This window comes from Bos javanicus, chromosome 16 (genome assembly GCF_032452875.1).
Source record: "Bos javanicus breed banteng chromosome 16, ARS-OSU_banteng_1.0, whole genome shotgun sequence".
NCBI lineage: Eukaryota > Metazoa > Chordata > Mammalia > Artiodactyla > Bovidae > Bos > Bos javanicus.
The window spans coordinates 59,683,024-59,705,587 of NC_083883.1; the positions used below are offsets into that span (position 1 = coordinate 59,683,024).

General features: G+C 38.2%; 1 non-coding gene across 1 annotated transcript; it reads left to right on the plus strand.

Moving 5' to 3' along the window:
* The first annotated feature begins 257 nt into the window (after positions 1–257).
* Positions 258–330, plus strand: TRNAG-CCC (transfer RNA glycine (anticodon CCC)). Its single transcript has one exon. It is a non-coding gene; the product is annotated as a tRNA-Gly (tRNA).
* Positions 331–22,564: the final 22,234 nt, after the last annotated feature.

The window sequence follows — 22,564 nt, forward strand, 5'->3', positions numbered from 1 at the left end:
ACAAAGTTATATTGTGATCAACTGTGTCTTACTGAAAGTAGATAGCTAGGGGACATCAGGCTTCCCTGGTGGCTCAGCTGGTAAAGAATCCACCTGCAATGTGGGAAACCTGGGTTCAACCCCTTGGTTAGGAAGACCCCATGGAGAAGAGAAAGGCTACCCACTCCAGAATTCTGGCCTGGAGAATTCCATGGACTGTATAGTCCATGGAGCCACAAAGAGTTGGACACAACTGAGCAACTTTCACTTTTGAGATTTCCCTGGTGGTCCAGTGGCTAAGACTCCACATTCCCAATGCAGAGGGCCCAGGTTCGATCCCTGGTCAGGGAACTAAATAGTGAATGCTGCAACTAAAAACTGGCACAGCCAAATAAGTAATTATTTGGGGCTTTCCTGATATCTCAGTTGGTAAAGAATGTGCCTGCAATGCAAGAGACCCCAGTTCAATTCCTGGGTTGGGAAGATCCACTGGAGAAGGGATAGGCTACCCACTCCAGTATTTTGGAGCTTCCCTTGTGGCTTAGCTGGTAAAGAATCTGCCTACAATGTGGGAGACCTGGGAACATTGTATGATAACTCAACTGATGCCCTAAGTTTTGGGCATATTGTAGAATTTAGATTTTAAGCAAGTATTTCAGGACTTATCTACCATGAATAGTATTGTCTCTGTGAGGAAATGTAAACAGTGTTCTACATAGCAGAATTTTAAATTAACTTTGAGAACACAATCCTATCACTGATCTGTTCTTTCATTCAACAAGTGTTTCTTGAACATTTACTATATGTCAGTCATTGTTTGAGTCACAAGAGATACAATGTTAATCAACCAGTCAAATATATGGCCCTCAGGGAGCTTATATGCTAATGGGGAAGATAAAATAAAAAGACAAAATAAGTTTGAAAATTAGGTAGGTTGAAAAATGACAATAGCAGAAGGAAAAATAAATCTTGGCAAATGGAGTAGAAAATATCAGGGGAAATGGCTGCAACTTTTAGATAAATGATGAGGTAAGGTTTCCCAGAAATGGTGCAGCAGAGTGCAAATCTGAAGGACATGAGCAAGTGAGCCATTCTAGGAAGCTAGAATGCCAGGGAACGGAAACAGCAAGGTCAAGGATGAAAAGAGGAAGGCTGCCTAGACCGTCCAAGAGCAGCAGTGAGGCAATGTGGCTGAAGCGGGAAGAGCAGGGCGAAGAAGGAACACAACCAGGAGCCAGGCCCCATCGAGCCTTGTAGGTAAGTGTGAGAACTTAGGGTTTTAGGCTGATGAGATGAGACTCAGATGAGAGTGATAAGAAGACTGATATGATCTAACATATCTTTAGAGGATCCCTCTGGTTGCTGGGATAAGATAGGTTTGCGGGAGGCAAGGGGGGTAAAGGCGGAAGCAAGACACTAATTGGGAAATTACTGTAACACAGGTGAGACACAATCAGGTGAGAAGCAATGGTCAAATTAGAAGAATTTGTCGGGATTTTCTGACGGACCAATAAAGGTTGTCAGAGAAACAGAAGAGTTAAGGCTGAGGTCAATGCATTTTTATCCTAGCAATTTAAGGACTGAAGTTATACTAACTGAAATGGAGAAGCGTATAAGAAAAGCTCATCTAGAGAAAAACCTAGAACTTAGCTTTGGAAATGTTAAAGTTTCCAGGTCCTATTAGACATCCAAGAGACGATGCCCATCAAGTGACGAAGGTTCAGAATCAGGGAAGGCATCCAGACTGGAGATAGTAATTTGAATAATATCAGCACAGAGATGCTACTTAAAACCATGAATCCAGATCAGATCACCTACAGAGGAATTATAGATAGAGAAAAAAAAAAAAAAGAGGTCCAAGAGCAGGGCACTGGGGTACTCTAATATTTAGGAGATGAGGAAATGAGAAAACAGGGGGAAAAAAGATTTAGAAGAAGCATTTTAAAAGGTAGGAGGAAAACCAGGCAAGAGTAGTATTATGGAAGCAAAGAAGAAAAAAATTTTCACACAGAAGAGAGTGAACAGCTGTGTGTCAAGTGCTGTTGAGATTTTAAGTAAGATGAAGACAGAGAATAACCACTGGATTTAGCAACATGGAACTCAAGGGTGACCTTGACAAATGCAGTTTCAGAAGAGTAGTGCTGGTGAAGGCTTAATTGGAGTAGATTCAAGTGAGGGTGGAGGAGAGAAATTAAAGCAATTAAAGAAATTTAAGGCATTTTGAAGTAAAGAGAAGGAGATAATAGAGTTAACTGGAATGGGAATTAAGGTCAAGAGAGGTTTTCTTTCTTTCAGGGTGGGAGAAACAATAGACTGTTTGAACGCAATAGAGAAAGGAATGTTTAGTAGGGAATATTCAGTAGAATGGGGGAAGAACAATGATAGGGCAGAGAGGGGGTGAATGCCAGAGTAGTATCCCTGAGCAGGCTTTAGGAAATACAGTAGTATGAGTTACATAGAAGCAATAATATGGGCAGAATACGGAGAGTGGTTAGATAATGGGAAGGCCACATAAGCAAGCTACCAACGAAGATTTAGAATGAAGGCAAGGATCAGGGCTGCAGGTTGAGGTTGCAGACCAAGTCAGGAACACGCAGGCGAAACACAAGAAAACAGAAGGACCAAAGTCAGGGGAGCCGTCTGAGACGACATCCAGGAAATTACCATAAAGTCAAGGCAAAGAGAACTTGAAAGCATGAACTGTAGAACCAATGATGTAACACAAAGTGTTCTTTGTTGTGCGAAGACCCATTTTCAGGGTCTGTGATAATTTCCCATGGATGTCTTTTCTTCCTCTGGTTCCTGAATCTGATGGCCAGTGTATCCTTTTTAAGAGATGCCTTTATCATTACTTTAATGATAAGCTATATTTGTATACAAAAAGCATTATTAAATGTGTAATATACCAAGGGCTCTGAAAATCACTTCACTGTAGCAGAGTCTCATCAATGCTTCTAAAACCCACAAAGATAATCACACAGAAATAAACACCAGGGTGGCAGACTGTGGCCACCAAACCATTTTCAACTTCTGGGGCACTCACATACTACCTTTACTGCCTCTGTGTGTCGTTTGGGGTCATATGACACTGAAATGTTAGAAATGCAAAAAGGGAATACTCTGAGTCCCTGAGTCACTAGGTCCCTGGAAGACAAGAACACCAGAGGGCTGTCCAAACCTGCATCAGATTCTGACAAAAACAAGAAATAAATCACTGTATTAAGTCACTGACACTTATATATATGTATTTTTTCCCTACAGCATAGCCTAACATGACCCTGACTACAACATAGACACACCATCTTAGCAGAGGTAACCATTTGTCCTATAAATGCCAATCCTTTAAGCCATAACAAACATCACAGATGCTTAAATAACAAGTTCCCTTAGGATATAAAACATAATTTGATTCCCAACAATTTGGTTTACTCACAGCACATCTGGTTTTCAGGAATACATCTATGGAAATTGAGTCACCTCTTTAATGATACTGTATTTGCATCTGAGGAACAGGAAAGACAAGACTGACTGCAGGTTAAATAAAAAGTGCCTAGGTCTATCTTAATTTGCTCTCTAAGCTCCTGATGATAACATATGTAAACACCCTGTAGGTAATTAAATTCTAAATTCTTCTTTGCTGTAATGATCCAGGTGTCACTGGAATAGTTTTTTTAAGACATTTTGCCTACCTAAGGCCTCAACATATGATTTTTTTTTCTTTTTTAATTAAACCTCTGCCCAGGAATAAAGCATCTTATTCATACAGTCAAATCTTTCCAGAACCCTCCAACTCAGCTAAGAGAGCCAGTCTAGCTGATTCAGGCAATAGTGTTGCCTTTTAAAATACTGTCCCCAAAGAATCCTTTGCAGCTACTCAGAGCCAGCATAGAGTCAATTATTAAGGTTTGTACCTGTATTGCTTAGACTGCACTTTCCCCCTAATACTGTCCCTATTAATCTACTCAGGAACCAATTTGCTATTTCTGACGCTGGTTAGGGGTTGTTCGGATGCCTGTTTGTAATTTATTTGGTTGCTTTCAGCTGATGTTTGGGTTTAGACCATGCCACCTGGTGGTCCCCCTGGTGGCTCAGATGGGGGTAAAGAATTTCCTCTCTACCACGCAGGAGATCGGGTTTGATCCCTGTGTTGGGAAGATTCCCCTGAAGAGGAAAATGGCAACCTACTCCAGTATTCTTGCCTGAAGAATTCTGTGGACAGAGGAGCCTGGTGGGCTACAGTCCACAGTGTCGCAAAGAATCAGACACAACTGAGCAACTTTCAGTCAGTCAGTCACTCATTCACATAGTGCAGATGCTGCAGAAAGGGTCTCTGGAACACCTCCTGCATCATGAATCTCTTGCTGAAAGTACTGAAAGTATTTTTTCTACTTCACTGATAAAATAACAGGGTTTATTAACCAGGGCTTATTATCTCTACTGGTTTTTTTTTTTTTTTTTAATCATTGGCAGTAAGTTTCTCTAACAGCATCACTATCCCAAATATTTGTTAAGGGCTTAAACAGTTTCTAATGCTGCTGCTTTATTTAATTTACAGCCATTTCTGAAAACATACCATTCAGTGTTTGGTGAAACAGCTTATGCCTCCTGCCGTATTTCACATTTTGTTTTATGTTTTGGTAGATTTCACTATGATCCTTTTTTAACCAGTAAAATATTTTTAGGGAAGAAGATGTATTCATGCGTATTAAGTTGCTTCACAATTGTGTCCAATTCTTTGGGACCTATGGATTGCAGCCCACTAGGCTCCTCTTTCCATGGGATCCCTACCAGGCAAGAATACTGGAGTGGATTGCCATGCCCTGTTCCAGGGGATCTTCCCAACCCAGGGATCAAACCTGTATTTCCTGAAGCTCCTGCACTGCTGGTGGATTCTTTACTGCTGAGCCACTGAAGAAGCCCAGGAAAGAAGACACGTTTTCTTTAAACAGTAAAGTTGCAGAAAAAGTCCTATATCATGAAATCTTTTCACAGATCTAAATAGCAACAGTGGGTTGCTTTTTACCAGAACTTTAAAATATAGCAGAACTTTAAAAGAGCAGAACTTTCGGACTTCTCTGGTGGCATAGTGGTTAAGGATCTGCTTGCCAATGCAGGAGACAGAGGTTTGATTCCTGGTCCAGGATTGCACATGCTAAGGAGCAACTAAACCAGAGTGCCACAGCTACTGAAGCCTGCGGACCCAGAGCCTATGATCCACAGCAAGAGGAGCCAGGGCAAGGAGAAACCCGAGCACTGCAAGGAAAAGCAACAACCGCACTCACTGCAACTAGAGAAAGCTTGTGCACAGAAAGCAATGAAGACCCAGCATGGTCAAAAATTAAAAATAAGCTATAAAAATAATAGTATAACAACAGAACTTTTTAAAAAAATATTTGAGCCTCTTAATTTTCATAGAGGTTAACTGTATTCTCTCATGGCCTCATTTCACAAAAGCAGTTGTAGTAAAGTGGGAGGCATATGGAAACTACTCAGCTTACCTGAGTCTAAATTCTGACTCTGCCACTTGCCAACTCTATAATTTGGGACAAATCACTTACCTTCTATAAGCTTTATCATCCTCATCTGTGAACTGGGGCTCATACTACTTGTCCACAGGGTTATTCTAAGAAGTCAATAGAGTACCCATGTGAAAGTGTCTATCACTGAGCTGGGCCCAAAATAGACCATCAAAATTCATTATCAGAATCTCCAAGACACACACAATCCATCTATAATGAGATCACAAGAATTAGTGATTTACACGGAGTCTCCTAAGTTGAAGTAATATGAAGAACTCCATGGCAATTTAAGGTGTTCTGGCCATTTAAGATTTACTTGATTAATTTACTACCTCCTCGTCTTATCCATTAGTAACACAGGTCCTATAGTTCAACTTGCAGCTAATTTCTTCTCTCTCTCTCTCATTATTGGAGGATAATTGCTTTACAATATTTGAAACATTTCATTTTTACCTTCTCCACCAAGGAATAGTCCTATGGACTCCCCACCAGAGTCTGGCTTCCTGTCACCCACTACTGCTTCTTCCTCACTCGATATCAAAAGAGCACAAAATGTACTGAGTAAAAGCTTGCTTTTAACTCAGAAATGCACTGGGGGCGGAGGTGAGGATGGCACTAATTTAATTTTTATTCCTAAGAGAATTTTCCTGGAGGAATCTATGTCTGGAATACAATGGAATTGCCTCCAAACATTCCTTATAAGAATCTACTTGCTTCTAAGCTCAACAGTTGGAATGAAAGTCTCAGGTTTAGGGCCAGTTGTGATAGTGAGGTCTCTCCCTTTCAACCTACAGGCAAGTGATTCTGGGGGGATATAAAAGCATTTTTAAAAAGCAATGGACTAAACATGACTCTTTAGTCCAATCTGTGAAACTAGCTAACATACAATACCCTAAGTCAACTAATGCCTTTGGGTGGCAGGGGTTTCATCTAAGCTTGAATGAGTCTTGCCTTCTCTCTCTCACCATTCTTCCCCCATGTAAGTGAGTGATTTTCAGACTATGTTGACTGTAATTCACAGTTTAAAAAATGCATTTAACTTTGCAACCCAGTATTCAGACATATGTGTGCATGCACACATACACACACACACACACGGAGACTATTAAAAATGTTATGCAACAATTCTTGCCCTTACTATGTACTTGATTTTCACACTATTATATTTCATTTTTTAATGCTAGTTATGACCCATAAAGTGGATTTTATGACTCACTAATGAGTCACAGCCTATTGTTTTAAAAACACGGAGCCAGACTTTTAATAAGGAGCTACTAGTTTGGAAAAGCAGTAAATGAAGTTCACACTTGATATGGGAGACTGAAATTCTGTTAAAAGTGTATGTACAGTTCTAGTAAGAGAGAACAATGTCCTTCTCCTATTCTTCCTACCAAGTAAAACTAAAAACTCTAAGAATTATATTTAAATAAACATAAGAAGACTCTGAAAGGCTAAGGCAGAGAAGTCAGACAATCTAGGGACTAGAGGACCCAAGGAATGATGTACTGCTGAATTTGTGGCTTTTCTTTTGGCCTCACATGTCTCAGACTTGGAACTGAAGAAGCTGGCAACGTAGAAATGCCAACAAGTACAGTAGAAGTCAACTCTCTCTAAACAAAGAAAAAATAAAGGGGAAGCCTACAAAGATATATTATAGACAATAAACACTCTATGCCAAACACAACAGGTAAACCGTGGCTCCCATCCCTACCCATGTCAGCCAAGTCAAAGTGGAAAGCCTAGATGAGGCTATAATGAGACGCTCTAACCACCCAGTACGCTGATGTCAGAGAAGGATGAGTAGGGAGCTGAAATTCCATCTCCGTTGGATGGTAATGAGTTCCTCTCACCCCTGTCTATAATGTTATCAGAGACACTCTGAGGAGCCTGGACATCCATTTCCACCCAGTACTACCAAAACAAATTTCCACTTCTCCACTGCGGTAGGCCTGTTGGAGAAATGACAGAAATCTTAGAATTATTATCTGACAAATATTTTAAAGCAGTAATCATAAACATGCCTCAATTACCAAGTACAAGCACACTTGAAATAAATGAAAAAAATATAAAATCCATACAAAAACAGAAACAAATAGAAAATAAATAGACAATATAAAGAAGAACCAACAGGAAATTTTAGAAATGAAAAATACAGTCACCAAATTTAAAACTCAACAGCAGAATGAATGAGTCAGAGGAAGGAATCAGTGAACTGGAACATATGCTTATGCTAATGCAAACCTCGTAATTTATTCCTTCCCCTCACCTTTCCCCTTTGATAATCATAAGTTTGTTGTCTGTGAGTCTGTTCCTATTTTGTAAATAAGTTCATTTATACCATGTTTTTAGATTCCACATATAAGGGATATCATATGATATTTGTCTTTTTCTGTCTGACTTATTCCACTTCGTATGATAATCTCTGGGTCCATCCATATTGCTACAAATGGCATTATTTCATTCTTTTTTATAGCTGAGTAATATTCCTTGTACAAATGTAAATTTCTTGTTTATCCACTCATCTGTTGATGGGCATTTGGGTTGCTTCCATGTCTTGGCTAGTGTAAATAGTCGTGCCATGAACACTGGGTGCGTGTATCTTTTTGAAACAGGCTTTTTGCAGAATACATATCTGGCAGTGGGATTGCTCTGCATATAGGTTAAATAAGCCGGGTGACAATATACAGCCTTGACATACTCCTTCCTGATTTGGAACCAGTCTGTTGTTCCATGTCCGGTTCTAACTACTGCTTCCTGACCTGCATACAGATTTCTCAGGAGCCAGGTCAGGTGGTCTGGTACTCCCATCTCCTGAAGGATTTTCCACGGTTTGTGGTGATGCACACTGTCAAAGGCTTTGGGATAGTTAATAAAGCAGAAGTAGATGTTTTTCTGGAACTCTCTTGCTTTTTTGACGATCCAACAGATATTGGCGATTTGATCTCTGGTTCCTCTGCATTTTCTAAATCTAATTTGAACATCTGGAAGTTCTCAGTTCACGTACTATTGAAGCCTGGCTTGGAGAATTTTGAGCATTACTTTACTAGCGTGTGAGATGAGTGCAATTGTGCAGTAGTTTGAACATTTTTGGCAATTTAAACAATTTTGACAAAGGCAATTCTTTGCCATTGCCTTTCTTTGGGATTGGAATGAACACTGACCTTTTCCAGTCCTGTGGCCACTGCTGAGTTTTCCAAATTTGCTGGCATATTGAGTGCAGCACTTTCACAGCATCATCTTCCAGGATTTGAAATAGCTCAACTGGAATTCCATCACCTCCCCTAGCTTTGTTCACAGAGATGTTTCCTAATGCCCACTTGACTTTGCATTCCAGGATATCTGGCTCTAGGTGAGTGATCACACCAGCTTGGTTATCACGGTTATGAAGATCGTTTTTGTATAGTTCTTCTGTGTATTCTTGCCACCTCTTCTTAACATCTTCTGCTTCTGTTAGGTCCATACCATTTCTGTTCTTTATTGGACATCATGAAATCTCAGTAACCTCAGATATGCAGATGACACCACCCTTTCTTCTTGAAGAAAGCAAAGAAGAACTAAAGAGCCTCTTGCTGAAAGTGAAAGATAAAAGTGAAAAAGTTGGCTTAAAACTCAACATTCAGAAAACTAAGATCATGGCATCCAGTCCCATCACTTCATAGCAAACAGATGAGGAAATAATGGAAACAGTGACAGACTTTATTTTGGGGGGGCTCCAAAATCACTTGCAGATGGTGACTGTAGCCATGAAATTAAAAAGACACTTGCTCCGTGGAAGGAAAACTATGATCAACCTAGGCAGCATATTAAAAAGCAGAGACATTACTTTGCCAACAAAGGTCCGTCTAGTTAAAGCTATGGTTTTTCCAGTAGTCATGTATGGATGTGAGAGTTGGATTATAAAGAAAGCTGAGCGCCAAAGAATTGTTGCTTTTGAACTGCGGTGTTAGGGAAGACTCTTGAGAGGACTGCAAGGAGATCCAACCAGTCCATCCTAAAGGAAATCAGTCATGAATATTCATTGGAAGAACTGATGTTGAAACTGAAACTCCAATACTCTGGCCACCTGATATGAAGAACTGACTCATTGGAAAAGACCCTGTTGCTGGGAAAGATTGAAGGCGGGAGGAGAAGGAGACGACAGAGGATGAGATGGTTGGATGGCATCACTGACTAATGGACATGTGTTTGAGTAAGCTCCTGAAGTTGGTGATGGACAGGGAAGCCTGGTGTGCTGCAGTCCATGGAGTTGCAAAGAGTTGGACACGACTGAGCAACTGAACTGAGTGGGATTGGTGAATCATATAGTAGTTCTATATATATATTTTGGAACCTCCATATTGCTCTGCATAGTGGCTTTACCAATATACACTCCCACCAACAGTGTAGGAGGGATCTCTTCTCTCTTCACTCTCTCCAGCTTTTGTTGTTTATGTTTATGACTTTTTATGATGACCATTCTGAATGGTGTGATGATCTACCTCATTGTAGTTTGATTTGCATTTCTCTAATAGTTAGTGATGTTGAGCATCTTTTCATGTGTGTGTGTGTGTGTGTTTACCATCTGTATATCATCTTTAGATGAAATGTCTATTTAGAACTTTTGTCCATTTTCTGATTTGACTGTTTGCTTTTATGTTGAGCTGCATGAACTGTTTGTATAGTTTGGAGATTAATCCCTTGTTGGTCACTTTGTTTGCAAATGTTTTCTCCCATTTTGCTGTGTAAAAACTTTAAAGCTTAATCAGGTCCCATTTGCTTATTTTTATTACTCTAGGAGGTGGAGTCAAAGAAATATTGCTGTTATTTATGTCAAATAATGTTCTGCCTAGGTTTTCCTTTATAAGTTTTACAGTATCTAGTCACACCTTTAGGTCTTTAACCTAACCCATTGTGAGTTTATTTGTGCATATGGTGTTAGAGAATGTTCTAATTTCATTCTTGTACATGTGAGTGTCCAGAGCTCTACTTATTGAAGAGACTGTCTTTTCTCCAACAAAGGAAATCATAAGTAGAACAAAAAGACAATCTACAGAATGGGAGAAAATATTTGCAATTGATGTGACAGACAAGGGTTTAATTTATAAAACATACACACAGCTCATAAAACTTAGTATCAAAAAACCCCAAATAACCCAATAAAAAAAATGGGCAAAAGATTTGAATACACATTTCTCTAAAGACGATATATAGATAGAAACAGGCACATGAAAAGATGCTCAATATCAGTACTTAGAGAAATGCAAATGAAAACTGCAATGATGTATTATCTCATGCATCAGAATGGCCATCATTAAAAATCTACAAATAATAAAAGGCTAGAGCAGTTGTGGAGAAAAGGGAACCCTTATATACTGTTGGTGGAAAAACAGTATGGTATTTCCTTTAAAAAACTAAAAATAGAGCTACCATGTGATCCATCAATCCAACTTTTATGCACATATCTGGAACAGATGAAAATTCTAATTTAAAAAGATAAACACACTCCAATGTTCATAGGAGCACTATTTACAATAGCCAAGACATGGAACCAACCTAAACGTCCATGAAGAGATGAATGGATAAAGAAGGTGTGGTATATATACACAATGGAATATTACTCAGCCATAAACCATTTGCAGCAACATGGATGGATCCAGAGATTATCAAACTAATGAAGACAGAAAAACAAATATATGATATCACTTATACTTGGAATGCTTAAAGATAATACAGCTGAACTTATTTACAAAACAGAAATAGACTCACAGACATAGAAGACAAACTTATGACTACCCAAGGGGAAAGAGAGAGAGGGAATGATAAATTAGGAGTTGTGATTAACAGATACAGACTACTATATACAAAACAGATAAACAACAAAGGTGTACTGTATAGCACAGAGAACTATATTCACTATCACAATAATCTATAATGGAAAAGAACTTGAAAAATAACATGAATATATGTACATGTGTAGGGCTTCCCAGGGGCCTCAGTGGTAAAGAATTCACCTGCAATGCAGGGGACATTGGTTTGATCCCTGCATCAGGAAGATTCCCTGGAGGAGGGCATGGCTACCCACTCCAGTATTCTTGCCTGGACAATCCCATAGACAGAGGAGCCTGGCAGGCTACAGTCCATAGGGTGGCAAAGAGTCAGACACAACTGAAATGACTGAGCACACACGCACGCATGCATGTATGTATGTATATAGATAGACACATATGTACACACATGCATGCTCAGTCGTGTCAAACTCTTTGTAACCCAGTGGACTATAGCCAACCAGGCTGCTCTGTCCATGAAATTTCCCAGGCAAGAATAATGGAGTGGGTTGCCATTTCCTACTCCAGGGGACTTTCCCAACCCAGGGATCTAACTCGTGTCTCCTGAGTCTCCTGTCTTGACAGGTGAATTTTTTACCACTGCACCACCTGGGAAGCCCCCATACACACACAGATACACACACACACACACACACATATACATACACACACATATACATATATATATACACACATACGTATACATACACACACACATATACACACACACACACACAACTGAATCACTTTTCTGAATACCTGAAGCTAACACAACTTTGTAAATCAGCTATACTTCAGTTTAGTAAATGAAAGAAGCCAATCTGAAAAGCTTATATACTATACAATTCCATCTATATTACATTTTAGAAAAGACAAACCTATGGAAGAAGTAAAAAGATCAATGAATGGTTCTGAAGGACTAGGGGGAACAGAGGTGTGAATAGGTAGAGCACAGAGGGTTTTGGGGGCAGTGAAACTCCTCTGTGTGCTACTACAGTGGTGGATATGTTTCATTACACATTTGTCCAAACCCATAGACTGTACAACACCAAAAGTGAACCTTTAATGTAAACTATAAACCCTTGATGTGTCAAAGTAGGTAAATCAACTGTAACAAAGGTACCAATCTAATGAGAGATGTTGATAATGAAGGAGGCCTATGCACATGTGGGGATAGCAGGTATATGGGAAATTTCTGGACCTTCTTAATTTTTCTATGAGTCTATATCTATTCTAAAAAGAAGCCCTATTAAAATCTTTAAAAAGAATCCTGTTAAATAATGAGATAAAATATTAGCAAATCATACCTCTGATAAGACTTTACTATCCAGAATAAAGAACTCCTACAACTCAACAACAAAAAAAAAGACATTCTAATTTTTTAAAAGAACATAAGTATTTGCATAGACATTTCTTCAAAGATGTACAAATGTCTAATAAACACATGAAAAGATGTTCAACATAATCAGTTTTTAGGGAAACACATATCAAAACTACACTATTTCATACCTACCATGATGTCTATAACATAAATAAAATGAAAAATAAGTGTTGTGAGGAGGTTGGGAAATGGAACCCTCATATACACTCTGCTAAGTCACTTCAGTCGTGTCTGACTCTGTGTGACCCCATAGACAGCAGCCCACCAGGCCCCCCCATCCCTGGGATTCTCCAGGCAAGAACACTGGAGTGGGTTGCCATTTCCTTCTCCAATACTTGAAAGTGAAAAGTGAAAGGGAAGTCACTCAGTCGTGTCTGACTCTTAGCGACCCCATGGACTGCAGTCTACCAGGCTCCTCCGTCCATGGGATTTTCCAGGCAAGAGTACTGGAGTGGGGTGCCATTGCCTTCTCCTCATATACACTCTATGTGGATTTAAAGTGGAGTACTCATTCTGGAATACAGTTTGGTGACTCTTTAAAAACTTAAACACAGAATTACCATATGACCCTGAAATTCCACTTCTAGGTTTATACCCAAAAGAACTGAGAGCAGGAACACGAGCAGGTATGTGTACACCAATGTTTGTAGCAGACCTGTTCATAATCCAAGTGTCTATCAACAGATAAATGGCTAAACAAAATGTAGGGCAGTCATACAGCAGAATATTGGCAGAGATGGTAAAGAATCTCCCTGTAATGCAAGAGGCTGGGATTTGATCCCTGGGTCAGGAAGATCCCCTGGAGTAGGAATATGCATTCCAGTATTCTTCCCCAGAGAATTCCATTGACAGAGGAGCCTGGTGGGCTACAGTCCATGGAGTCTCAAAGAGTTGGACATAACTGAGCAATTAACTTTTTCACTTTACTTAGAACATTATTCAGTCTTCCAAACTGAATGAAGTTCTGATACTCTGCAACATGGATGAGCCTTGAAAACATTGTGGTAAGTGAACTAAACCAGACATAGAAGAACAAACACTGTACAATTCCACTTAGATGAAGCATCTAGAATAGACAAATTCATAGTAACCAAGAGTAGATTAGAGGCTATTAAAGGCTAGAAGGAAGGGAAAAGAAATTATTGCTTAAGTGAATTCAGAGTTTATGTTTGGGATGATAAAAAGTTTGGAAATAGGTAGCAATTATGGTCATACAGCACTGTGAATGTAATTAATGCCACTAAATTGTATACTGAAAAATGGTTAAAACAGCAAAGTTTATGCTACATGTATCTCGTTCACTACAATGATAAAGAATCTGAATAGATCCCCAAAAGAATGAACCTAAAGAAATCTATACTAAGACATGGCAGAGTCATATTTTTAAAACCAGAGACTAAGAAATAATCTTGAGAGCAGCCAGAGGATAATGGCACCTCGCCTATAGGTAGAAAAACCTATATATGATAGTATATATATTTTCAAAACCTATGGAGGTAAGAAGAAAGTGGCACAATATCTCTCAACTGCTGAAAAAACAGAGCCATTAATCTAGAATAAAGGAAAAATAGTAGCATTTTCAGATGCAGGAAAATTTTGTCACCAGCACATCTACCCTAAAAGCAATAGCTAAAGAAGTTCTCTAAACAGAAAAGAAACGACAAGAAAAGAATTTTGAAATATCAGGAAGGAATACAGGATAAGCAAAAATAGATAGGTGGGAAAAACATCCGCTGAGAAACAACAATCTCAGATATGTGGATGATACCACTCTAATGGCAGAAAGCAAAGAGGAACTAAAGAGCCTCTTGATGAGGGTGAAGGAGGAGAGTGAAAGGTCCAGCTTAAAACTAAATATCAAAAAAAACTAAGATCATGACATCCAGCCCCATTCAGTTCAGTTCAGATCAGTCACTCAGTCGTGTCCAACTCTTTGCAACCCCATGAATCGCAGCACGCCAGGCCTCCCTGTCCATCACCAACTCCCAGAGTTCACTCAGACTCACATCCATGGAGTCAGTGATGCCATCCAGCCATCTCATTCTCTGTCGTCCCCTTCTCCTCCTGCCCTCAATCCCTCCCAGCATCAGAGTCTTTTCCAATGAGTCAACTCTTCCCATGAAGTGGCCAAAGTCCTGGAGTTTCAGCTTTAGCATCATTCCTTCCAAAGAAATCCCAGGGCTGATCTCCTTTAGAATGGACTGGTTGGATCTCCTTGCAGTCCAAGGGACTCTCAGGAGTCTTCTCTAACACCACAGTTCAAAAGCATCAATTCTTCAGCACTCAGCTTTCTTCACAGTCCAACTCTCACATCCATACCTGACCACTGGAAAACCATAGCCTTGACTAGACCCATTACTTCATGGCAAATAGAAAGGGAAAAGGTGGAAATAGTGACAGATTTCCTCTTCTTGGGCTCTAAAATCACTGCTGATGGTGACTGCAGCCATTAAATTAGATGATTGCTTCTTGGCAGGAAAGCAATGAAAAACCTAGACAGTGTGTTGAAAAGCAGAGACATTACTCTGTTGACAAAGGTCTGTATAGTCAAGGCTATGGTCTTCCATAGTCAAGGCTGTGGTCACATACGGTTGAGACAGCTGGATGGTAAAGAGGGCAGAACACCAAAGAATTGATGCCTTCAAACTGTGGTGGTGGAGAAGATTCTTGAAAGTCCCTTGGACAGCAAGGATATCAAACCAGACAATCTTAAGGGACATCAACCCTGAATACTCATTGGAAGGACTGATGCTGAAGCTGAAACCACTGGATCTTCCCAACCCAGGGATGCTGAAGCTGAAGCCACAAGGGAGCCCTATTATTAGTGTAATAATAGGTTTTACAAATTAATTTTAAAGTGTTTCTGTCTCATATTTTCTGGAGATAGTGTTTAGAATTATTTCATTCTTGATATTAGTAATTTTGTGCCTTCTATGGTTTTTTCCTTTACAATATTGCTAGAGATGTATCAGTTATTCATATTCTCAAATAAAAAGTTTCTGGTTTATTTGTTTTCTGTTTTTCATTTCACTGATTTCTGCTTTTGTCTTTATTATTTCCTTTCTGTTTTGCTTTGAGTTTCAGTGGTTTCTTTTTTCTTTACTCTTGAGTTTAAATAACTGATTTGAGACTTTTTCTCATGTATGCATTTAGCATTATAAATCTCCCTTCTCAGCAATGCTTTAACTATGTCCAACGAATTTTGACTCTCATCATTCTTATTCCACATATTTTGAGAGACTGTAGCCAGTGCAATAAGGCAAGAAAAGGAGTTAAACACATCCTGACTGGAAGGAAGGAATAAACTGTCTAATTTTAGGTGTTGTGACTATTTACAGAAATTCCCAGGGAATATACCCCCCAAAAAAAGTTTTATCTCATAGAACTAATAGTTGATTCATCAAGGTTGGATTATATGGATAAACATAAAAAAAATCAATTATATTTCTATGTACTAGCAATGAACATGTGGACACCAAAATATAAACAACGCCATTTACAATAACAAAAAAAACTAACAAAACAAACAAAATTTTTATGTAAAAACTTCAAAATGCTGATGAAAGAAATCAAAGAAGATCTAAATAAGTAAGGAGAAATACCGTGATAATGAATTGTAATAACCTCTATAGTAAAGATGCTGATTTTCCCCAAATTGATAAAAAAAAGTTTAATACATTTTCTATAAAATCTTCAAAAATACTTTATAGATACATACAATATTACTATAAAAGTTACAAGTAAAAGTGAAGGAACTAGAATAGCTAAAAACAATTCTGAGTAAGAATAAAGTGAGAGGAATCATTCTATTTGATTCTTAGTATATAACACAGTAATTAGTACTTAGTATATATTAGTAATTAGCCTTAGTATTAGTAATTAGTCTTAGTATATAACTTAGTATTAGTAATTAGTCGTAGTATTAGTAATTAGTCTTAGTATATAACTTAGTATTAGTAATTAGCCTTGTATTAGTAATTAGTAATTAGTCTTAGTATATAACTTAGTATTAGTAATTAGCCTTAGTATTAGTAATTAGTCTTAGTATATAACTTAGTATTAGTAATTAGCCTTAGTATTAGTAATTAGTCTTAGCATATAACTTAGTAATTAGCCTTAGTACTAGTAATTAGTCTTAGTATATAACTTAGTAATTAGTCTTAGTATATAACTTAGTATTAGTAATTAGCCTTAGTATTAGTAATTAGTCTTAGTATATAACACAATAATTAATACTGTGTGATGGTGGAGAAACTGACAGATCAATAGAACAGAATAGACAGATTCACATAAATAAGCCAGACTAATTTTTGACAAAGATGCAAAAATAATCCAATGAAGGAAAGAAAGTTCTTCAATAAATGGCACTGAATCAATTGCACAGCCAATGGCATAATAAAAAGAAAAAAAGAATATCGACATAGGTCTTACTCCTTCTGTAACTATTAAGTTTTTGGAAAACAACATAGGAAAATCTTCAGAACCTAGGGGTTTAGACAAAGTTTTCTTAGACCTTGACGCCAAAAAACATAATACATAAAAGGAAATGGATAAATTGAACTTCATCAAAATTTTAAAATTGTGCTCTGCAAAAGATCTTGTTAAAAAGATGAAAAGATAAGTTACAGACTGGAAGAAAATATGTGCAAATCACACATCTAATATATAAAGTACTCTCAGTTCAAAAGAAGAAAGGAAAGAATGAAGGAAGGAAGGAAAAAACACACATTTAAAAAAGGAATGCAGTTAAGTAATAGGCAAAAGTCATAAAGAGACATTTTGTTAATGCAGATATACGTATGACAAATAAGCAAATGAAAAGATGTTCAACATTATTAGTCATTAGAGAAATGCATATTTAAATCACAGCCACATCATTACATATCTATTAGAATGACTACAATCCAATAATAGTCACAACACAAAAGGTTGCAAAGATGTGGGAAAACTGAATCATTCATGCATTATTGATGGGAATGTATTAATAAGATGGTACATCCACTCTGGAAAATAGTTTGGCCCTTCCTTTAAAAAGCTAAAAATATGCAACTACCATACAGCCCAGAAACTGCAGAACAAAAACTGATGTTCACACAAAAACCTATGGAATGTTTACAGCAGCTTTTTTTCTGTGATATCCCAAACTATACACAACTCAGCTATCCTTCAGTGGATCAATGGTTAAACAAACTGTGGAGGTATAGTGTATCATGAAATGCTACTCAACAATGAAAAGAGGAAAAAACTTACTGGTACATGCATCCACCAGAATGTATCTTCAGAGGATTATGCCAAGTGAAAAAAACCAATACCTAAAGATTATATACTATATGACTCTGTCATATAATATTCATGAAATGACAAAATAATAAAAGTGGAGAACCAATTAATGGTTGTCAGAAGTTAAAGACAGGGTAGAAGCAGAAGGTGAGTCTGATCCTTGTGGTGATGGACATGCTCTGTATCTTGATTGAACCGCTGTCAATATCCTGGTTGTGACATTGTACTACAGTTTTGGAAGATGCTACCACTGAGAAAAACTTAGTGCAGGGTAATACAGATCTATCTGTATTATTTCTAACAAGTTCTTGTGAATCTATGTTTATTTCAAAATAATCTATTTTTTAAGCGTTAAGACAATATGGACTGAAGACCTGACTTCTTTTAACTTTTACCCATGGACCTTAGGCAAATCACTTCATCTCTCTCTGGGCTTCAGTTTTCCTACCTGTGGAGCAGGATGTAAAACTAGCTCGGAGTTCATTTGATGTCCATGTTCTATATCAATATACAAAGCAAAAGCATGATCAAGGAAGTGTGCACATGGTAATAATAAATATTACCAGCCTTGCCTACCTTACAGAGCTGTTTTGAAAATCATATGAAGTAGAATCTCTGGACCTGCACTGAAAACTGCAAAGCATCATCAATATTAGTTATAATTGTATTATTGTTTTAGGCAAAAAAGAGGGGGAGGAGATTTGGATATATTCTAAAGGACATAAGAGTCGATAAAATAATTGGGATAAATTGCCTTGGATTATTATGTAGGAAGTATAACACCTGGTATGGCTTCATTCCCTGTCTCTACCCTTGTACTTTCTGTTACTACCACCACCTACAGCTTCCTGAGGCTCAACAGAGACCCTTAGAGACCAAGGATAAGGTTCAAAAGTCTCCCGCAGTCACACAGTAGGAAGGAGGATCAGTACTGTTCATAACTAAAGCAATCTCCCCAGAGCTAATCGTATGTGTCAGTACCCATTCTTAACATGCAATCTACCTCATTCATTTCAAGAACAAAGCCAAAAGAATATTTTATAGATTGGGTATGAGAAAGGGGCAGGAATAATGGAAAAAGAACTAGGGATGTCAAGTCATCCAATGAGCAATGGCAAGCCACACTATGTACCCAGAGATGCTCAAGAAAGCATTCTGTTCAAGGTCAACCGCAAAGTCAGGGGAAGAAAAAGAGAAATAAAGGAAGAAAGGGAAAGGCAAAGGTAACTTAGCAGCATGGCAATCTGGAGAATTATAGGTGCTTTTTGAGGTCTGGAGTGTGGAGAAAAGGATAGTCCAATACCACCAGATAAGAAATTAATTTGCCACTCATCATAGAAACACGGGAGTTACCACTTAGAGGTACATTTATAACCTCTTAATTTCAGAGATATGCAGCAGGAGACAACAGATCCACTGTGTCAAAGAGAGGGAAGATGGAAGGATTTGTTTTTTTTATTCTAGGGCAGCTGAAGTAACAGAAAAAAAAGAAGAGAGACCCGAGGAGACTTAAGAGACAGCAATGATGAAAAAATGTACTGACCTTCATGGAAGAAGATGTGAGATCCTCTAGACAACCAAGGTTAGGGCTTCATGCAAAAAGAACTAGGGCAAACTGGTAGATAATTGGGCAGAAGATAAATCCCTTTGCCTCAACTGGTTGTGCAAATTAATTATTCAAATAATTTCCACAGTTCCTCACTTACTGACAGTTACAAGATATGACTAATCTCGCACATTTTTAGAACTTTTAGAATTTCACAGAAGCGTCTGACAGAAAGGAAATGCAATACTTTTCAAAGGAAAAGTTAGAATTTGTCAGCAAAGGGCATTATTTAGCAAATGGCCCATTCTAGGATGCAAGAGGGTATTTCAAATATCTTCAAAAGAGACAATGCAACTCGAAGAGAAAAAAAAGACAAACTTTACTTTCAGATGGAAGACTGTTTTATTTTTTTCTTTTACTTCTAGTCTTATTGAGATATAATTGACATATAACACAGTATGTGTGTTTAAGGGGTATAATGTGTGACTTGTTTATATATATATATATATATATATATATATATATATATTCTATATATTGCAAAAGGATTAACACAGTCATGTTGGTTAACACTTCCACCACCTCACATATTTACCTTGGTGTATGTGTATGTGTGTATGTGTGGTGAGAACACTTTCGATCTATTCTCTTAGCAACTTTCAAGTATGTAATTCTGTATTGTTAACTATCATCATCATGCTATACATTAGATCCTCAAAACATACTCATCTTGTAACTGAAAGTTTGTTATACTTTTGGCCAAAATCTCCCTGTTTTCTCCCAAGCCCTGGCAGCCATCATTCTACTCTGCTTCTATGAGTTTGACCGTTTCAGATGGAAGGTTGTTTTTTGTTGAGTTTAATTCCATTTTGATTCATGTATTTCTAACATGGTATGAGAAAATATTTTTTAATGTTTAAAACTGTGTCTAAATGCAACAAGTTTAGAATCAAGAACAAACCAAGAGCCCTATGTATGATATGTAGACAATGATTCTTATATATTTCAATTTATTAAAGATAGCTCAGATATTACATATACACATGTATTGTTCTTGTTGTTTAGTCACTAAGTTACGTCCAACTCTTTGCAATCCCATGGATTGTAGCCCATCACACTCCTCTGTCTGCAGGATTTCCCAGGCAAGAATACTGGAGTGAGTTGCCATTTCCTTCTCCAGGGGATCTTCCTGACCCAGGGATCGAACCCAGGTCTCCTGCATTGGCAGGCAGATTCTTTACAACTGAGCCACCAGGTAAGCCCACAAAATATGAGAAAATGGGATTTTCTTCTTTATTCCAAATCTTTTTTCATTCAATAACTGAAATGAAGCCCTGCTATATGACCAGTAGGGTGCTGGGCACAGGGCTGCAAAGATGATTATGACATAGTTGACCCTTAAAACAACATAGGTTTGAACCGTGCAGGTCTACTTATATTCAGAATTTTTAAAAAAAATAAATACATCCTACAGCACTACACCAACTGCAGTTGATTGGTTGAATCCACATGTGCAAAAATGTGGGTACAAGGGTCAAATGTAAAGATATATGTGGATTTCAGAGGGTTGGGGCCCCTGACACGCCTCCACTGCTCAAGGGCCAGCTGTATAGTCAAATGCTGGAGAGAGTTGGGTACTTATGATAACAAAACAGTGAGCTCTTTGGGGATGATGGTAAGACTAAGAAACAATTACTGAATACAGGCAATGATTAAATTCTCCTGCTGATGGAGAGGTGCAGTGGAAGAATGGAGTGGTGCTGAAAGGAGAGGGGAGGCAGTCAAAAAAGTCAATGGTCACTCTATTTATAGTATATAACTGGCTTGAAATGGGAAAAGAAATGGTACAGCAGGAAGTAGGTGAGTGATTTACCCTGGCTGAACAAATTCCCAGATAATTATTATAGTTATTTCCCTAGTATTTCCTGGCTGTATTTGATTTACTTCCTCAAAACATAAAAGCAGCATCCGACTGGAATCTTTCATGGGACTTGCTTTATTGAATTTAATGCTACTTGCAGTGAATTGTTCGCTGTAATTTTCCTCTCTACCTTTTCCTAACATAGTATTTATCTGAATGTAATTGTAAGAAAAGATATAATCATCTTGACTCAAGCCATGATACCCCTGAATTCCTGGCCTTATATCTCCTTTCTGTAACTTTGCTACTGACCACAAATACTAATGGCTCTAAAGCAAACAGATATGGAGATGGTGTTGGGCATGCTCTTCTTGGAAGGTCTAAACTCTACTTCCTATTTCTGGCCTGAAACCTGACTCTTGCTTGCTTTGTTTCCAGTTATGATATTTCCTAAGACAACGGAGACAGATACCAGATTGATTTTAGAGCAAACTGCATTAGATCATCTATGATGGGAATCTCAGTAGCCAGGAACCCATTTAGTTTAGAGGGAGGCAAGGGTAAAATCTGGAGGAGGAAATGGCAACCCTCTCCAGTATTCTTGCCTGGGAAATCCCATAAACCGAGGAGCCTGGCAGGCTACAGTCTATGGCGTCACAAGGAGTTGGACACGAATGAGGGACAGAGCATGCACTCAAGGGTAAAATCAGGGCCACTGGCTAAAAGTCCCAAGCAGACAATTTCCTCCTTTGTCCACAGTTTCTATAATGCACTTGGAGACATGCCCATGCACTGATGAGCAATTGTATTCTGCATTTTACACTCTGCTTTGTTTGTGGAGACCTAGAGAGATTTGTGGACAGTGGGATAAAATATGTAAGGTGATGACTATTCTTTACTGCTCTGTTTGATGAGAGCTAGAAACCCATGGACATCTAGAGAAATTATTTTCAGAAAATGAGCCGTGGTGGCAGATCATGTGATGAACTCCTGGAACAGAAATAAATTATAGTCTGAAACAGCTTGGACATTTGTTATTCCTGATGGAGCCGGGCCCTCATTTGGGTTTGGAGATTGCTGTGATGTATGTACCTCAAGCAGAAAATTCCTCAATTCTTTGTTACAAAATGAACTCATGAGCTGAAGGGAAGGTATGAGTCACTGATCATCCTAAATCTGAGAGGATTTGTTTGC